Source organism: Leptonychotes weddellii, chromosome 6 (assembly GCF_054177405.1).
Source record: "Leptonychotes weddellii isolate Sample4059 chromosome 6, ASM5417740v2, whole genome shotgun sequence".
Classification (NCBI taxonomy): domain Eukaryota; kingdom Metazoa; phylum Chordata; class Mammalia; order Carnivora; family Phocidae; genus Leptonychotes; species Leptonychotes weddellii.
In genome coordinates this window covers 102053984-102074240 of record NC_138374.1, presented here as the reverse complement: position 1 = coordinate 102074240, position 20257 = coordinate 102053984, and the positions used below count along the sequence as shown (strand labels likewise).

General features: G+C 38.3%; 1 protein-coding gene across 3 annotated transcripts in view; it reads left to right on the top strand.

Annotated features, from left to right (window-relative positions):
• Positions 1–13174: 13174 nt before the first annotated feature.
• The window catches only part of CEP350 (centrosomal protein 350), a 155174-nt gene continuing 148091 nt past the window's right edge, over positions 13175–20257 (top strand). For all 3 annotated transcript variants that reach the window (XM_081824786.1, XM_081824788.1, XM_081824784.1), the window contains exon 1: positions 13175–13532. The gene's annotated coding sequence lies outside the window, so the exon portion shown is untranslated. The remainder of the gene's footprint in view (positions 13533–20257) is intronic.

Sequence of the window (20257 nt, the reverse complement as noted above, 5' to 3'; positions counted from 1 at the left end):
AATATAATTCACATAGCTATGTCTCCCATAATTAGAAAGTTGTTTAAGGGAGCCTGGGTGGCTCAGTCGTTAAGCGTCTGCCTTCGGCTCAGGTCATGATCCCAGGGTCCTGGGATCGAGCCCCGCATTGGGCTCCCTGCTCCGCGGGAAGCCTGCTTCTCCCTCTCCCTCTGCCCCTGCTTGTGTTCCTGCTCTTGCTATCTCTTTCTCTGTGTCAAATAAATAAATAAAATCTTTAAAAAAAAAAAGGAAAGTTTTTTAAGTGCTCTATATTTGTTTCAAATCTTAAACATAAGCATATGAGTTTAAACAAACAAACAAAAAAAACCCAAACCAAACAAATTAAAGCATGGTCTCGTGGTTTCTTCAAGGCATCAACTCTCCTCAAAACAATACAAACAGCACAATGAAGTCAAGATATGTAAATAGTATAAACAGAAATGTGTAAAGCCAGAAAGCAGCTGAACAGAAAAAGTTTGGAATTAAGGTGCTGGGATAATCAGCAAGCCTGGTAAAGTCCATTTTTCAGACAGTATGAGGTCATGCTTAAGATAGCAAAATACTTCTGGCGCCTTTCATCTGAGGTTCTCCAAGTGCTTTGCTGACATTATCTAATAGCAAATATTATTACCCCCATTTTATAGGTGGAGAAACTAAGATACCAAGAGATTAAATAACTTACTTAAGCATGTACAATGAGTCAGTGGTGGAACCAGAAATTTATTTCAGGAATCTAATCTACTTTTCTGTTCATATCACTAGGTCAGCTTTCCAGATCCAAAAGACATTTATTGGTGTAAATTTGTATTAAATGTACTTTTAAAACCATTATTATCTTCTGTAAACAATTAAATGAAAATGCTTTTGTTGGAAGTCATGGTCGCTTTTCATGGGAGAAATTTAAGAGGTGATTCAAAAATAAATTATCTCAGATTCAAAAAAGTAGCCACATTAGGTTTAGGTTATTTAGTAGAACCTATGTTAGGTATCTAATATAGAACCATACGAAATTATGTCAGTTAGTATCCAATGCCCTAATGGTTATTCTGTGTGTGTGTGTCCTACATTATTTTTAGTAAGGTAGACATGAACAGAAAAGGTTTAGGGATTATTCTATACTTTCTACTCCCACTCAGAACTGTCCCTGAAAATTCTGTAATTTCTATGGGAACAAATTATGAGGGGAGAGGGTGGTTCTTGTTTGTTCTCCTTTCAAGACTGTTCCTTTGATTTTAGTCCTAATCTCTAAGCTCCTTTAACTCTTTTATAGTCTGCTTTATGAACACAAACTTTTCAGTGCAGAGTTGGTATTACTACTTCTGACAAAAATCACAAGAACAGGGGTGCCTGGGTGGCTCAGTTGGTTAAGCGACTCATTCTTGGTTTTGGTTCAAGTCATGATCTCAGGGCTGTGAGATCGAGGCCCATGTCAGGCTCCATGCTCAGCATGGAGTCTGCTTGAGATTTTCTCTCCCTCTCCATCTGCCACTCCCACTTGTGCTCTCTCTTTCTCTAAAATAAATAAATCTTTTTTAAAAATTACAAATACAAATTGTTATATTTATATATACTGATATCAAATACTTGTGCTAGAAGTAAACTAATCACAGGACAAAAAGTTTGATAGTATTAACTGCATGTGAACTCTAACTACATTTCAAAATGGAGAATTCATAAATTTCTCCTTCATTTTGGCCTGAGCTCAGGATTAAAGTTACTGATGAGAGATCAGGTTAATTTAGGGCAGAGAGCTGCATTTATTTAAACATCCGCAGATATACAAGTCCTTTCTTTTATCACCTGTGTGGTATGGTTAAAAGGTTACCAGATAGTTGGGCAAAGAGAGGAATCATGAACCCAGCAAACAGAACTATTTCTCCCTTAGTCACCCCTACCTTATTTGTTCAGCCAATGCACAGAAATCCACAGCCCAGTGGGGTTTTTTGTTTGTTTTTGTCAGAGAGAGAGAGAGAGAGAGCACGAGAACACAAGCAGGGGGAGCAGAAGGAGGAGCAGCCTCCCTGCTGAGCAAGGAGCCCGATGTGGGACTCGATCCCAGGACCCTGGCATCATGACCTCAGCCGAAGGCAGACGCTCAACCAACTGAGCCACCCAGGCGTCCCCTCCAGTGTTCTTTCTACAACTGCTTAGAGTGGCCACACTGTGTAGCGGAACAGGCACACCTTCTGGACTCAGAAGATGGAGGTTTCACATGTAGTTCTTCCAGTCTTCAGCCCGTGACCGAAAGCAAGCCACGTCATGGCTCCAGGCTTCAGCTTCCTCATCTCTGAGGGAGGGGTTGTGGTGATACTGCATTAAGGTTTTGCTGAGCATTAAGCAAGACAATGTGTGTGAATTACTGAGGTTACTAAAGGTTGTACAAGAGTTATATATATATATATATATATATATATATATATATATATATACATGTTATATTAGTTATATGTATTAGTTATAACCATTTATATACGTAAAATAATTATCAGCACGTGTTAGGACAGTATATATGTTTGCACAAATTTTTCCATCCATGCTTAATCTGTGCAGTCACTTGTATTTCTAAAACCAGCTCTCTCTTCACCATCGCTCTTCTTCCCGCCTGTCCGTTTTTCTGTCTGGCGGGTCCAGCTGCTTTTTGCCCCCTTATAACATTTGGCTCAGGCAGTAGGATTTGTAAGCAAATGCTCACATGTTCTCATTTCTTGTTTCAACAGGTGGGGAGCACCCAATCCTGGGATTCCAGGAGTGTTTTTTAGTGGCTGATAAGCCCCATTAAAACCTGTGGGTCTTCTTCCACGCTGGGCACCCAGCTGCCTTTTTCTATTTTTGGAAGGGCCACAGAAAATCTCCTGTCAAGAGTTTAAAACTTTCCACAGCCTGAAAATAGGGTGGTTCACCCCTTGCAAAATATAACCTGGTTTGGTTACATGTAACCTTATTCTGACTTATATTCTTCAGCAATTTTTTTTAAATTGCAGCTGTCTTGCTCTGCAATGTTCCACTGCATATTTCATTTGTATTATTGGTCCATAAAACAGCACTGAAACAGAGAGATGCTCTAAAAAGAGACACTCTTCCCTTTAAGAGTGTTCTGAGAAAAAAGGGGTTGCCTTTGTACAGTAAAGGGATTTCCATGCCTGTTAGCTAAGCTATTTAAAAGAAATGCCAATAGGGAAAATACTAAAAAGAAGGCACTCAACATTAAAAGAGACTAACCTTTGAAGGTGCATGGAGGTAAAAATAGGAAAATAGAATTTTTAAAGCTTAAAAAATTTCAAAATCGCCCATTTCAGAAGTACTCTTGTTCTTAACAAGTATAAAACTTAATTTGTGGAAAATGGCAAAGACTCGGGATTTAGATTTAGACATATTGGTTGTTTCATTCACAAATCTTGTTGAGGAATCCTAAGAAGATGAAAGCAAATCATAGTAATAAAATGATCAAAAGTCAGCCTCACCTAATCCAGACCCACTCCCCAACACCAGAGTCTATTATTTTTATGTACTGTTATATACTGATATATAAATATGTATATATATATACCTAGAGAATACGTCTAGAATTATTTTGATTTTTATTTACATAAAAGTCAGACGGCAGACATCGTTTAAGCAAGTTTTTTTTTTTACACTCCACAACGTTTTTATTAAAAAATTTGGGGGGGATGTACCCATTGTTTCCAACGTCTCACAATTACTACAATAAATTAATCTATGATTTTAAGCCTCTATATTTAAAAAAAAAAAATCAGCCTCAGGTTTATTTTAAATCCTAGTTTGCTTTTGACCTTATCAGAAATAGAAAAAGGAAGAAACTCACTAACCCCACTGCTTCGCTCTATTCCAACAGCACTTCAGTACTCATTGTAAGGGAGGGATTAACCATCAAAAAAAGTGTGGATTTGAAGTAATTTTCCAGATAATTCAATCCCCAAAAAGCTACTTTGAACTGAACAACCATATATCTAAGGAGTGGACTTTGTTCTTTCTTAAATTTTCACCTAATTCTCCTAGTCTACTTCATTGGTAGAATGAATTCATCCATCTATCCATTCAGTGAGTTTTTCACTGTTAGACCTAAAGGCACAGCACTCTGTTAAACAGGTTTTATTTATTTACATTATTTGTTTTTATTTTTTAAATTTCAGTATAATTAACATAGTGTTAAATTAGTTTCAGGTATACAAAATAGTTATTCAGCAATTCTGTTTTTCCTTTTAAGATTTTATTTATTTATTTGACAGAGACACAGCGAGAGAGGGAACACAAGCAGGGGGAGTGGGCAGGCTTCCCACACAGCAGGGAGCCAATGCCTGGCTCGATGCGGGGCTCGATGCGGGGCTTGATCCCAGGAACCTGGGATCATGACCTGAGCCGAAGGCAGAAGCTTAATGACTGAGCCACCCAGGCATCCCAACAATTCTACACCTTATTCAATGCTCACATCACAGTAAGTGTGCTCTTAATCCCCATCACCTATTTCACCCATCCTCCACCCAACTCACCTCTGGTAATCACCAGTTTATTCTCTATAACTAAGAGTCTGGTTTTTTGTTTTGTTTTTTTGTTTTGTTTTGTTTTTAGAGAGAGAGAGAGCATGAGCTGAAGGAGGGGCAGAGGGAGAATCGCCAGCAGACTTTGCGATGAACGCAGAGCCCAATGTAGTCTCTATCCCAGGACCCTAAGATCATGACCAGAGCTGAAATCAAGGCTGGGGTGCTTAATCAACTGAGCCACCCAGGTGCCCCAGTCTGGTTTTTTTAAACAGGTTTGTTTTATTTGTGATCATGAAGAAGGGGCGTGCCCTTTGTGAAGGACATGTTTATCCTTTTCATGTTAACTTTACACAACACAGGATGTGCTTCCTAAATTCTAGCTACCTTTACCAACCAGTATGAGTGAATAACTCAAAAACAGGGTGGGAGAAAGTGTAGATCCTACTGCCGATTTAACTGCTTGTCCTACAGTCCCATTACATCTTGAAGCCATATCCTATACCTCAAGAAAAAGATACATACCCTAAAATCAGAATCCCTACTAACGTTAGGTCCATTCAGGTTACTTTCCTTGTTCTAGAGTCACAGGGCAAATCATTGTGAGTAGAGGGTTTGTAATCAGGTCTAGGCTGGATGAATAATGCCCTGCCACTCAATATGAAAGTTTCAAGCCCTTATAAACCCTGAGGTGTTTTATCACAAGGATTTCATTCTCAACAACTGGTTTGTGCAAAATCAATATTAATTGTATTTAGAGCTTATTTTGAGTGGGGTTTTTTGTTTTTGTTTTTGTTTTTTTAAGACAGAGAGAGAACACATGCACACAAGAGTGGGAGGGAGAGGCAGAGGGAGAGAGAATCTTTTTTTGTGGCGGGGAGAGAATCTTAAGCAGGCTCCACACTCAGCACAAAGCCCAAAGTGAGACTCAATCTCGCAACCCTGAGATCATAACCTGAGCCAAAATCAAGAGTCAGATACCTAACTGACTGAGCCACCCAGTCACCCTTGAAGTGGAGTTTTAAGATCTTTTTTAATGTTAGAAAATAAATTCCCAGGCCATCTAAATACAAGTTTGTGCTTACTTAGGCTTGTTTGCTGCTAAATTCATTTGAAAATCTCTGATCTTTTTCTTAAGAGTGATGTCTTGACTTTCCCAGATAAGGATAAACCTTTTACCTAGGGGTAAAGCAGAACCAATCTGTTTTAATATCTCTACACAGGAGGTTGTAAGTAAAGTAAGTGAAGTAAAGGGCTCTGTTTTAGCTTCACTAGACCTGTTTTATTGGAATTTCTTTTCTTCCAAGCTACGGCATTTTGCAATGGTCAGGTAACTTTTTACGTTAAAGAAGAATGAGATTATGAGCCACAAATGAGCTCAATTCCCAAGTTCCTCTTTTTCAGTGAGGTAGACAAACATTTCTTGCTGCCTTATTGGTATATTTTATCTGTGACTATGAATGACTGAATCCTCAAAGAACTTTTAGGTACATTCTACATTATGTATTTCTGGCAGCAATATGCTTTATAATGTGCCCTCTCACAGAATCTCAAAATCTCAGGGCAATTCTGCTGAGCTGAGTCATGGTCTCAGGACTGATTAAGTGACACCAAGCATGAGAAACACAATATTGTTAAGCATAGACTTATATCTACAAGTTTGTCCAGTAAAAAAGAGACTCTGCTGAGATGGTCCAGTGTGTTCTTACCATAGGTAAATTCTTGCCCTGTTTTTCATTTAGGGCTGTAAGGATGATTAAACCAGTGGGCCAAAGCCCACTGCAAATCCTGTAATAATATCATACCTAATTCTCAGCTGACATTTAGTCTGCACTGCTTTGGTTGTTTAAGTATTAAAATAGTTCTGCACTAAATGACATATCTGATAAAGAGTTAGTATCCAAAATATATAAAGAACTTATAAAACTCAACACTCAAAAAACAAATAACCCAATTAAAAAATGGGCAGAAGACATGAATAGACATTTTCCCAAAGAAGACATCCAGATGGCCAACAGACACATGAAAAGATGCTCAACATCACTCATCATCAAGGAAATACAAATCAAAAGTACAATGAGATACCACCCCCCCACACCTGTCAGAATGGCTAAAATCAACCACACAAGAAACAACAGGTGTTGGTGAGGATGTGGAGAAAGGAGAACCCTCCTGCAATGTTGGTGGGAATGCAAACTGGTGTGGCCACTGTGGAAAATAGTATGGAGGTTCCTCAAAAAGTTGAAATAGGACTACCCTATGATCCAGCAATTGCACTACTAGATATTTACCCTAAGAATACAAAAAATACTAATTCGAAGGGTTACATGCACCCCAATGTTTATAGCAGCAGCATCTACAATAGCCAAATTATGGAAAGAGCCCAAATGTCCATCAACTGATGAATGGATACAGAAGATGTGGTGTACATATGCAATGAAGTATTACTCAGCCATAAAAAAAGAATGAAATCTTTCCATTTGCAAGCTAGAGAGTACTATGCTGAGTGAAATAAGTCAGAGAAAGACAAATACCATATGATTTCACACATATGTGGAATTTAAGAAACAAAACAAATGATCATAAGGAAAAAGAGAGAGAGAGAGGCAAACCAAGAAACAGGCTCTTAACTGTAGAGAACAAACTCATGGTTACCAGGGGAGAGGTAAATGGGGGGGTGGGGGAAATAGCTGATGGGGATTAAGGAGTGCACTTGTGATGAGCACCGGCTGTTGTATGTAAGCATTTACTCACTAAATTGTACACCTGAAACTAATATTACACTGTATGTCAACTAACTGGAATTTAAAGAAAAACTTAAAAAAAAATTAGTTCTGCACTGGTTGCTAAATAGCTGCTGTCCCTTAGCAAACTGATTCCCAAGATCTAACAACTAAGACGTTTATTCTGGCCAAAAAGGGAGGTCTCTAACCCTGCTCCATTCTGCTTGGCTTCCAACCTTACTGGTTATTGTAAAGTTTTAGTGTCACTCCTGCCTAAAACAAATGTGAAAATAAAAGTGAATGACATAACCAGGGTGTGTGTGTGTGTGTGTGTGTGTGTGTGTAAAGAGAGAGAGACAGAGAGAAGATGTAGGTTGGATCAACAATGCCCTGCTACTCAAATATGAAAGTTTCTTTTCTGTTTTATCACAAGGTTTTCATTCTCAGCAACTGGTTTATGCAAAAAAAAAGTTAATTTACTTATAGATTATTTGGAATGGGAATTTTAAGATTTTTTAAGGTTAGACTTTTAAATATTTTTAAGTATTGTATGCATTAATGATATATGATAAATATATCATGTGTGATATATTTATATTTTATATTTATATGTATATTTATATGTCATATATGACATAATATATTAAAATATATGATATATTTATGTTATGTTTAAAATATAAATATATGATATTTATATGTTATGATACATAAAATATCATAAATAAAACCTATACTTTATATATTTTTATAAATATATCATATATTTATATTTTATATATCTATCTTTTACTCTTCCATTTTGGCTGTTCTTCCTCCTATTCTCTACATGTATTTTAAAATTCTCATTTATTTATTTATTTATTATTATTTTTAAAGATTTTATTTATTTATTTGACAGAGAGAGAGCACAAGCAGGGGGAGTGGGAGAGGGAGAAGCAGGCTTTCTGCTGAGCAGGGAGCTCAATGCAGGGCTTGATCCCAGGACCCTGGGATCATGACCTGAGCCGAAGGCAGACGCTTAACCGACTGAGCCACCCAGGTGCCCCTGATTCTCATTTATCTTTATGTTTAAAATATATTATTTAATATTTTGGAAATATAAAAGCTAAGAAGAATAACAATACAAACATCCACACCTAGCTTGAGAAATAAAACATTACCACCAACACTGTTTAAGTTTCTCGTGTCCACATATTAATTCCCCTTCTGCTACCTCAGACGTAATTATATTTCTGAACTTACTCTTTTATATTCTTTGGCATTTAAAAATATTTTGCTACATTTGTATGTATTCTTAAATAACATTTACCAATACCGCACATGTTTTTAAGCTTTATGGAAGTGGTATCATACCGTTTATCTACTTTTGTAATTTGCTTTTTAATTTTTACTTAAGTTTTATTTTTTTTAAAGATTTGTTTTTAACTTATTAATTTGAGAGAGTGAGCAAGAGAGAGAAGGAGAGAGGCAGAAGCAGACTCCCAGCTGCAAAGGGAGCCCCACTCTGGGATCATGACCTGAGCCGAAGGCAGGCGCTCAACTGACTGAGGTACTCTGGCGCCCCTGTATTTCGCGTTTTAAAAACTATATTTGTGAGATTTATTCTTTAACTTATTTTCATTGCTATTTGGTGTTTCACTGTTTAATTTTCCTCTGCTTGCTTACTCATTCTCCTACTGATGGACATATTATTTTCTATTTTTTCTATTATAAACAGTGCTTCCGTAAAAATTCTTGTATTTGTCTCCTTGTGCACCTGGATTTTTTATGTGAGTTAGCTATTTAATACAAATCTGAGATGGGATAAGGAGCTTGGGTCAGAATATAAATCAGTATACCATCTCCTTCGTCAAGAAAATCTTACCTCAAAAAAAGTGTCAGCTCACCTGAAATGTGCTTAGTGATGCGTTTGATTTATATAATTGGACAAGCTCTTCATCTTATTGTGGTCCAGTAACAACGAGTTTGAGAATGTGAACCACTTTTAGTGAAATTGTTGGGTCATAGGCACATCTTCAGCTTCACTGCATATTTCCAAACTGTTTTCCCAAATCGTTATACCAATTTATACAGCTATCAGAAGTGCATAAAAATTTTCATTGCTTCATGTCATTGCCAACATGTGGTATTATCAGACCTTTTAATTTTTGCCAATCTGGTGGGAGTGAGATGGTTTTTCATTATGGTTTTATTTTGTCTCTCCCTAATTGCTAGTGATCAGAACATCTTACCATTTAAAATTTTTTAAAATTATTTTTTATTGGGATATAATTGACATAAACATTGTGTTAGTTTTAGGTATACAGCATAATGGTTTGATATATGTGTATATTTTGATCATACAGTATTTGTCTTTCTCTGTCTGATTTACTTCACTTAGCATAATGTCCTCAAGTTTTATCCATGTTGTGGCAAATGGTTGCCATTTTTAAAAATTGGTTTTTAGGTTGTTTTGTTTTTTTTTTTAAAGATTTTATCCTTAAGTAATTTCTACCCCAACGTGGGGCTTGAACTTACAACCCTGAGATCAAGAGTCGCATGCTCCACTGACTGAAACAGCCAGGCACCCCAGTTTTTTGTTTTGTTTTGTTTTGTTTTAATCACTGAACTTTTCTGAACTGTTGCTACTAATCTGCAATTATTTTCTGCATTTGTACGTTTTTTTTATTCAATGTTCCAAAGGTGGACCATGTCGCCTTACTGCTTTTTATTTATTATTATTGTTATTATTATTTTTTTGATGGTGGTATTTTTATATTTATTTATTTATTTAATTTTAAACCCAGTATAGTTACCATACAGTGTTATATTAGTTTCAGGTGTACAGTATAGTGATTCAACAATTCTATACATTACTCAGTGCGCATCATGATAAAGGTACTCTTAATTCCCTTCACCTATTTCACCCACTCCCCTCTGGTAACCATCTACTTATTCTCTCTAGTTGAAGGTTTGTTTTTTTGGTCTGTCTCTCTCTCTTTTTTTTTTTTTTCTCTTTGTTCATTTGTTTCGTTTCTTAAATTCCACAAATGAGTGAAATCATACGGTATTTGCCTCTCTCTGACTTATTTCACTCAGCATTTAACTCTCTAGATCCGTCTATGTTGTTGCAAATGGCGGGATTTCATTCTCTTTTATGGCTGAGTAATACCGCATTGTATGTACACCACATCTTCTTCTCCATACACTATCAGTGGACACTTGGGCTGCTTCCATATTTTGGCTACTGTATGTAATTCTGCAATAAACATAGGGGTGCGTATGTCTTTTCAAATTAGTTTTTTTGTGTTCTTTGAGTAAATACCCAGAAGTAGAAGTACTAGATTATATGATAATTCTATTTTTCATTTTTTACTCTTTTCTACAGTGGCCGTACCAGTTTCCTTATGGCTTTTTAAATCTCCTCCTCCTTCTCTCCCTTTTTTGACCATTCCATTCTTGCCTGTGGAATGTTATTGATGCTCCTGTGACTGCCCCTCCTTCAGCTGGGCACTCCCAGTGTCCCCTCATCTTCTGCCCCCAGCCAAATACACTTCTTTCTCTGGGTTCCACTCACCCTGGCAGGCCACTCTTCTAGGAGTATTCCTTCAATTTTAACTTCTTCTTTTTTTTTTTTAAGGAAAATACCTAATCTTTATTTTAAAATACTTATTTTTAAATGGTTAATATTTTCACATGGTTCAAAATTCTTAAAGTATAAAAGAGTACATCTGATAAATCTCCCTCATACTCCCAGTCATCAATTTCCTTCCACACAGACACCCAGCATTAGCAGTGTCTTCTGCATCCATGTAGAGATAGCTTATACATGTACAAGCAAATATTATATATCTCTCCACCTTTTCTTAACTCAAATAGTAGGGTACTATTTACATGGGTTCTGACTTCAGGTTCTGTTATCTCTGACTTCTCTTTTGGAGCAGGAACACTTACCTTGATGGATACCATTCTCTACTTGGCTGCTGAGGCTTCTGTATCTTTTTCAGACTGAATCTAGCCTCTGGTTCCTCTGGCTTCCAAATTCTGGTGCACACATCAAACTTTACATGTTGTCTCCTCAAAGCCCTTCTCATTAGTTTGAGGTAAAGAAGCAGCTACCTATGCACCCCTCTGCCTATTCTCTCCAAAAACCTTCCTCTCAAATCGTGTGAATCTACAGTCTCTCAAGCCTTTCATATCACTGACCAGGTTGAAGGGTCTTGAGAGAGCAGCCAAGAATTGCATAACTGGTGTCAGATTACTTCTTTGCAAATTTGCTACTTGGACGCCTGTCTCATAATTTACTTGCTGTTATCAGTTTGTCTTAGGACCTCACTCAAAAATCGCAATTTAATATTCATTATAGTCAAATATGGTTAAATGCTGTAAGAGTTAACGTGTAGGGTACAAACAAGAGTTACGGCATGTCAAAAAGGTGGCTGTGTTTGAGGTATTTGGGAGGCGAAGGAGAGGCAGGGATCAGCACAAGATATGAGAGGTGGAAATTGGGCATAGGCTGATATGAGGATAACATTGCACTCCACACAGTGACAGGAACTTTTGGGGTTTTCTCTGTTACCCAGGAGGCAGCATGGGGGTAGAGAAGTATAAATAAGCTTTAGAGTAAAGGAGACCTCCAATCCTATATTTGCCTTTTACTGATGGTATAATATTGGGCAAATTGCTTAGCTTTTCACAACCCAATTCCTCTTCTAAAAAAAGTTTTATAATACTTAATAAGGTGGTTGTATAAATTCAGCGAAATAACATACGAAAAGCATCTATCCCACTGCTTTACATAGAATGGATGGGGAAAACAACTAAATAACTCTTTCCTTATGTTGTTTTTCTTGCTACCGCTGGCACCATTGGGATACCCACATTTCCTGTTCTTCCCTCCAGCACAGCTTCCTAGAGACACAGTACACATTTTACATATGTGCAGGATTTTTGTACATCCACTTACATCCTATTCAGGCACAGCTAGAGGCCCTACAAAGGGGGGGCAGTTACTGTCTCCTGCTTCTACTGATGAGATCTATTCAACAAGCAGTTATCGAGCACCTATAATGTCCTAGTTACTGACCTAGGCCCTCCTGGGGTACAGAGAGAAGAAAGGGTCTTCAAAATACTTAAAGATGAGAAACAGTCTCTGGATAAACAGCTATCTGAGTTCAGAAGGGGGAGGAAAGTTATGGGCAGAGAGCTTGTGTGAAGTGAGCACCTAGCGGAAGGTGGCATTATTTGCAGACAGGTCATTTAAGCTAAGTCCTGACACATGACAGAATTCACCATGCGGAGACTGGGGAAAGAGGATAAAGATATTAGAAGATATGTTGATCGCAGATAGTTTCTCAAAGCACCGTTCTGTCGATGCCTATACCTAACGGGAGGAAACTCCGTTTTACTTGCTCTGGAATCTTTAGCCATTAGACGGCATGCTGAACACAATTGCAACTCTCGCCAATAAAACCGCCACAGTGACAGCAGTGGGTAACTGCAGCAGCCACAGAACTGCAATTACTCTGAAACTGACTGGGGTAAAGAAGATTTACTTGGACGACAACTGGTGAAACATCGTAAACTCTGAGAAGCTGCAATTTCGACTTCGGCGTTCACCCTGGTCAAACCCCCCCCTCCCCTTTTTTTTTTTTTTTTTTGGCCGGGGACGAAATGCGCAGCAAGAAGGCCCAATTAGCGTCCGAAGAAGGAGGGCGGGGGGAAGGGGGAGGTCTCCGCTGCGGATCTACTCTGGCTCCTCCCGAGTCCTGCAAGGCACAAACTAGCCACACTAAATATGGCGTTTTCGAGTGTCCTTTCTTCGTTTTATTTCGCTCTCACCTTTTAGCCACACTCAACATGGCCCTAACCGAAGGTTTTATTCCTGTGGAACCGTCTTGGGACAGTTATCGCGAGGCTTGCCTGGGCCCCGACTGCTCCCGCCCTGCCTCGCGCGGCCGCCACTGCCACTGCCTCCGGCGCCGCTCCTCCTCCGTGTCAGTTGTTGGGCTGTAATGGCGACTGGGCCGCCGCTGCCGAAGTGACTCCCAGGCGGGGGAGCGGGGCCGGACCTGCGCCAGAGGGAACTGCAGAGAGCCGCAGCTCGGGGGGAGGCTGCTGTGGGGGAGGGGAGGCAGCCTTTCCGCCTCTCCTTCCTTCTCTGCAGCCCGGCGGATCCCGGGAGCCGGTGCGAGGCGGGCACCCGGTGCGTCCCCGGAGCGGGGAGGCCAGGCCCGGCAGCCCTGGGGCCGGTCGGTGCGGCATCACTGCACCCTCCGCCAGGCCCCGCGGGATGCACCGTGGGAGCCGAGGGCGGAGGCGACACTCTCAGGTGAGCCGCGGGAGGACGTGGCTGGGACCGCGGACGCTCGCTTAGGCTCTGCTGCCTCTGTCCGCGGTCCCGGGTCCCCGGTGGCGGGGAGAGAGGCGGGGCGGGGCGCCGGGAGCCCTGGCCCTGCCTGGCGTCCCCCTCGGGGAACCTCCCTGGGTTCTGAGCCTTTGCGGGGAGGGCCATCCTGAGACCTGGATTTCAGGTCCTATCGGTGCCTGCCCAAGACGGATTTCCTTCCTTACCTGTCGGTGCTCCCCCCCACCCCCGTTCCCCGCAACTCGCCCCTCCTCTCGTCTGCGAAAGATGTAGGATACATCTCGCCTTTGGTCTCCGGAGAAGTGCTCCTTCTTCACTTGCAGATCAGGCATATTTTAGGAAATTCCGGGCCACTGGCTCCAGTGGCAAGGATGACTGGTTTCTGTTCCTTTTTGGTGAGGATAAACATTCTCAAGTACAGGGAAAACTTTGATCTTCTGCTCCAGTCTAGCAGCTGCTGAATGTAGTCTACCGATTTATTCACAAATAATTTAGTGGGGGATTTAAAAAGCTTTACACTTTGAAAGTTGTCAGTATTTTTCCCCGCCTTCTTTTTAAATGCAGCCCAACATGGTAAATAATATTGAACTAATGTCACAAATACGGTTTGGAATTTCGCTGGGTATTTAGTTTTCAGATAGGAAGTTGCACATAGATATAAGATTTTAATGTGGTTTTAGTGTAGTAGCAAATCTTTCATAAAGGAAAAGGTCCTTCATATAGGACAGGTTGTCAATAGTAATCGGTATCCATGCACTCCACCTGATTGTTTTGATTTTTTTGTTTTGATGGTGATCCTTGTTTTGAATTTGGAAAAGTCGTTAATGGTTATGTTGTCATGTTAGCGATGCCTCCTGTCTTCTAATTAAAGGTTTTAAAGAAAAGGCTATCTTAGGCCAACCTAGCAACAGCTTGAAAAGGTTTGTAAAAGCAAAGATAAAATACTGAAAGCTGCTCTCCACTTTAAATATTTCTTAGTTTAAAATACTGTTTTTAAACAAGGCAGTATGCTGCTAATAACATGAGATTGTGACTTTGGGGGATTGGTTGTTAGACCCATGGTAGAAGTTGCTTCAAACCCATGGGTGTGTAATGTGAATTAGTTTTGGTGTGCAAATTGACAAACTCCACTCAGTGTAATAAAATCTGAAGCATTGAAGCGTGATTGCATTGAATTTAAGATGCTTTGATCAGAAAATAAACATCAAGCTAAAATACATTGTATGTGTGGATAAGTACATGTATCTCATTTTTTCCTAGTAGCAGGACCTGTGTTTGTAATGATGGTGAGGTCTAATAACTAAACAATTTCATACATACGTGAGGTAATTTCTCTGATTTTTTGAGATAGATTATTATGTAAGAGTGTTACTTAAACAACCAACCCGTGGGGGTAATCAGTTTATGAATTACGAAGTTGTGAATTTTTTCCTAATGCTTTTGATTGCCAGTCTTTTGCCCATTTTACAACACTTCTGTCATATCATGGACAGAAGAAAGGAGATGGAGTCCCTGTCTAACCAATTTTATTTGTTAAGTTGCTATGTTATAGTGGCAGCAGAAAAGGAGCAGCTGTTTAAACTAATTGACATCATTTTTTGGTGTATCACCACATACGTTATTTAGTCTTTATAGCAGTGCGAGGTAGGTTTGGCAAATATTTTTGTTTTGCAGTTGTGGAAATTGACACATAAGGAAGTTCATTTATTTATATGAATGATGCTCTTATTTCTGCAGATCTAGAATTGTTTATTTTTAGAGGTATAATTTACAGATTAGTTTCAGGTGTACAACGTAATGTTCTGTATATGTATGTATTGTGAAATGATCACCACAAGTCTAGTTAACATTGTAGAATTAGTTTTATTTTTAAATTGAATATTAATATAGATACTTCTGGACCTTGGTATTTTTAAAATCTAAAAAAATTCTATTTTTGTTTCTTTTGACATGCCGCACTAACTCCTTTATGCTGATTGTCGTTCTTTAAAAACAGTACTTTCAGTAACTTTTGTTTATTATGAGCAAATCATGAATTATTGTAATGGATGGCTTTATGGCTGTATGTACTTTTTGCTTGAACAGTGTTCTTAAGAAATTATAGTTGTCATCTCTCATTTTGTTTGCATACTCATAGTTCTGTCAAGTTTGGTAATTCAAATCATTTATACTCTTGGTTATGAAAAACCAATATTTGGGCCGCATGGTAGCATAACTGAAAAGTAGTAACATCTTGGTGATATTATTGTAGAACTGATGATTTAAAAAGTTAACTTGCCATCTACACTTGTGATTGCTCTTTTTGCAGCGTGGGACAAGTTGTGAAATAATTTTCTTTATTGACGTTTTCTTCCCATGTCAAACCATTTCTAGTGTTGCAAATAGTCCAAAAAACACAACCAAAAGATTGAATAGTGTTTTTTTCTGCTCTAATAGCTTTTTGTTTATTATTATCACAGGTATAACTTTACATATACTAGTGATGATTTTGGTTGGTTATTGCCTTTCTCATTTAGTCTGTAAGTTCCATGATGGCAGAGATCTTCTGTTAACTATTGTGTGCCCAGTGGCTAGCATATAGTAAACTAATCAATAAATATTAGTTGAATAAATTGACTAAAGAGTGGTCTTGGCATAATATTTAGAAAACAAAACACTGGTTCATGTTCCTAGGCACACATCAGCTCTTATTAAGAATATACTCTAGGGCGCCTGGGTGGCTCAGTTGGTTAAGTGACTGCCTTCGGCTCAGGTCATGATCCTGGAGTCCCTGGATCGAGTCCCACATTGGGCTCCCTGCTCGGCAGGGAGTCTGCTTCTCCCTCTGACCCTCCTCCCTCTCATGTGCTCTCTCTCATTCTCTCTCTCAAATAAATAAATAAAATCTAAAAAAAAAAAAAAAAAAAAAATATACTCTAGAGATATGTTCAAGTTTGCTAGGTAGCAGGGAATGACAGCCTGGGATTAAAAAGCCACTGAGAATAAGCCACAGGTGGATCCTGAAAACTTTATTGGATATTTTAATGATTTGCCTGGGTGTTCTGGCAATAGTTATTATAATTTAAAGAAAATAGAAGGTTTAAGACCCTAACCTAATTAGTACTATAATTATAGGCTCTTAATAACTTTAAGTCACTTCTTAATTACAGCATTGGGAGTTTTAAATCTTAAAGGCCAGCTAGTCCAATTCCCACATTTTATACATAAGTGAACAGTATCATATAGGGGAAATATCTCACCTTAAGTGGTTTCATAACTGGATGAGGAATTCACTATACAACTGCTAAGTCTTCACTTGTTTAATGTCAGATAATTATCAAATCAGACCATGATTGTGACCAACTGGGCAATGTATTCATTCTACATTAGAGTGAAAACTCAAAATAGACCTCTCCATGAATCAAAAATATTTGTTAACTTAAAAATGAACCTCAACCCTCCCCTCTGTCGTTGGGACTATAAATTGGTACAACTAGGACAATATCCTGGAAGGAAATTTGGTGTTACTTATCAAAATTAAAAGTGCACATATTTGATAGTCATTTCATTTTTAGGAGTTTATCTTACAGAAATTTTAACACAAAGCACAAGAGCAAATCTGTAAGGATGTTCATTTGAACATTATTATAAGTAAATGCCAGTAGTATTTATAAATAAAAAATATTCTAAATGTCCCATTGGTAGGGGAATAGTTGAAATTATAGTATATTTATGCTGTGAAGTACTATGCATTTGTTAACAGGTTGAGGGATAGCTTTCTTTACTTCATGAGAAGCAGCTGAGTGTATCACTGAGCGCAGGGACCATGCAACTAACTTTCTGGGTTCAAATCCCAACAGCATCATTTATTAGATGCGGCCATTAATTAGCAAATTACTTAAACTCATCTATAAAGTGGATATAACTATAGTTCTCACCTGACAGGGCTGCTGTGAGAATTAAATGAGTTGCTATTTAAGCCATAAGTAAGTATAGTAAGCACCAATAAATGTTTAAGTGTTTGCAATTACTGTTATGTACTGACATGGAAGAATGTTCATGATATAATATTGAGTGAGAAAAATAAGTTGCATAACACTGTGGGATATGATTTGGTTTTGAAAAAACAAACACGTGAGCAAAGAAATTCAGTTTGATTTTATTATGATTTTGTATGTGCATAGGAAAGAGTCTGTAAGGATAGATATTAAACTATTAGCTGTGTTATCCCTGGGGGAGTGGATGACTTTCCTTTTTTTTACTTTAGGCACTTTTGTTTATTTTACGTCCCACTTTTATAATTTTTGAAACATTTTTTTCTAAAAAAGAAAACATAGAAACAGTTTCTTCTATTAAACAGTCATATAAATGTATTTTTGAATGTAGTTGTTTTTCAGAGATCTGTAGATTTCATCAACATGATATCACAATGAGATTCTCTTTTAAAACTTTTGTTGATGGAAGGCTAAACTTGTAAGTGTACTTATTTTCTTTTTTTATTATGTTAATCACCATACATTACATCATTAGTTTTTGATGTAGTGTTCCATGATTCATTATTTGCATATAACACCCAGTGCTCCATGCAGAACGTGCCCTCTTTAATACCCATCACCAGGCTAACCCATCCTCACACCCCCCTCCCCTCTAGAACCCTCAGTTTGTTTTTCAGAGTCCATAGTCTCTCATGGTTCGTCTCCCCCTCCGATTTCCCTCCCTCCATTCTTCCCCTCCTGCTATCTTCTTCTATTTTTTTTTAACATATAATGTATTATTTGTTTCAGAGAAGTGTACTTATTTTCTACTAGCTTTGTGACCTTAAGTGTCATTTCTTAATTTACAAATTAAGTACATAGGCTAGATCAGTGTTTCTTAAACCCAGTATTCCCAGATTGTGCCATGAGGTGCCTTAGAGCACTGTAGTGAACTCACACAGGTACTGTGGAATATTAAAACATTTTCGAGGGAAACACAGTAATATTTGACAGCTGTGGGATATCTGTGTGATATTTGACGTCTGTGGGACACTGTTCAACTATTAGTTTGAGGTAGTGTCTGTGAGATTGTGCTACATTCCTTTGGATGACAGGATGTCTTCAAAAAACTGGGTTTGGGGGGGCTGCTGTAATAAAAAGCAAGTACTGTGCAAAAATCAGTGTGAATGGTAAATGAAAGTGGCAGTGTCCAAAGTGATTTTAAGGTTTGAGAAGTTGTGTAATGTATAGCTGGTGCATACATTCCATTAATAAGTAATTGTGGTTGTATAGTAATAAAACATTTCTTTCAATTTATATGTATTTTTCAAACTGCTACTAAGTTTGCTAGGACACAAATACTTATTAGATTGTATGGATCTAATAAATGGAACTGGTAGGTATTTTTGGTGCCTAGGGGCACCATGGGAAAATTACTGAGACACTGAGAGTTCTGTGAACTGAAAAGGCTTGGCAACCTCTCCAACTCTTTTGACTAGGACACTCACAGTAAGAAATATATTTTTTCATAGGGATATAATATACATATATATGTATATATCTATATATAAATGAATTTTATACTTTAGGGCAAAAATAATCCTGACATGTGAACCATGAGACATTTTTATAGACATATATTCCTTGAAATTAATTTGGAAGAGTAAGTATTCAGGATAACTAGATGGTGGGTAAGCAAAGTATAGGCTCATATTTCTAGGACTTCCCCCCTCCTCAATTGTTCCTGGTCTTGTTCATTGTCCTTACTTTTCCTTAAGTAAAAGAGGAGGTGCACCTGTATTCAAGTACAGCTCATCTGTCAGTGGGGGATATTATGTTGTTTGTGATCCTCACCCTGCCACTTATGTTGCAAAGGCCAAACTGGTACCAAATGTTACATAGTTTTCTTCTGGATTTCCTAGATTACAGTAGATCAGCCTTATATTTGTAAAAGTAGTTGTTGGGGTTTTTGTATTTTAAATGTAGAGAGAGGTGAGGCTAAATTCTCAGGTCATTTGTATTTGTGTATTATACTATATTATGCGAGTATTGGTTATTCTGAGAATTTACTTGGAACAGTGTAATAGGTCTGACCTAGAGCTGGAATGTTTTCTCTTTTTTCCTAGCTGGTCCCTACTAAATTTGTCCATTTTATATTTAGACGAGATAGTACGACTGTTGCGGGGTTGTCTTTTCTCATTCTTTCAGGCAGCCGTGGTTGTTACATAGGATCTGATAGAGATGAGAGAACTGAAATGTAGCAAAGGTATGGAAAACATTGTCCGTGAGAGCCAAAACAAAGTAATTTCTTTCATCTCTATCCCCAGGGCCAGGCACATAATAGGAGCCCAATAAATAATTGAGCCAAGGTGCACCTGGGTGGCTCAGTCGTTAAGCCTCTGCCTTCCGCTCAGGTCATGATCCCAGGGTCCTGGGATCGAGCCCGGAATCGGGCTCCCTGCTTGGCGGGGAGCCTGCTTCTCCCTCTCCCACTCCCCCTGCTTGTGTTCCTTCTCTCGCTGTGTCTCTCTCTTCAAATAAATAAATAAAATATTTAAAAAAAAATAATTGAGCCAAATCTGTGTGACTGAATGAGAGCCCTGTCAATAAATGTAAAGGGAAAATTTGCAGCAAGAAGATACTTGAGAATTGGGTATTTCATAAAATGTCATCTTGTATCTTATTTGTATAGGTACCATAAGTATAGATCAGCATTTCTCAAACTTTCTGGTGTCC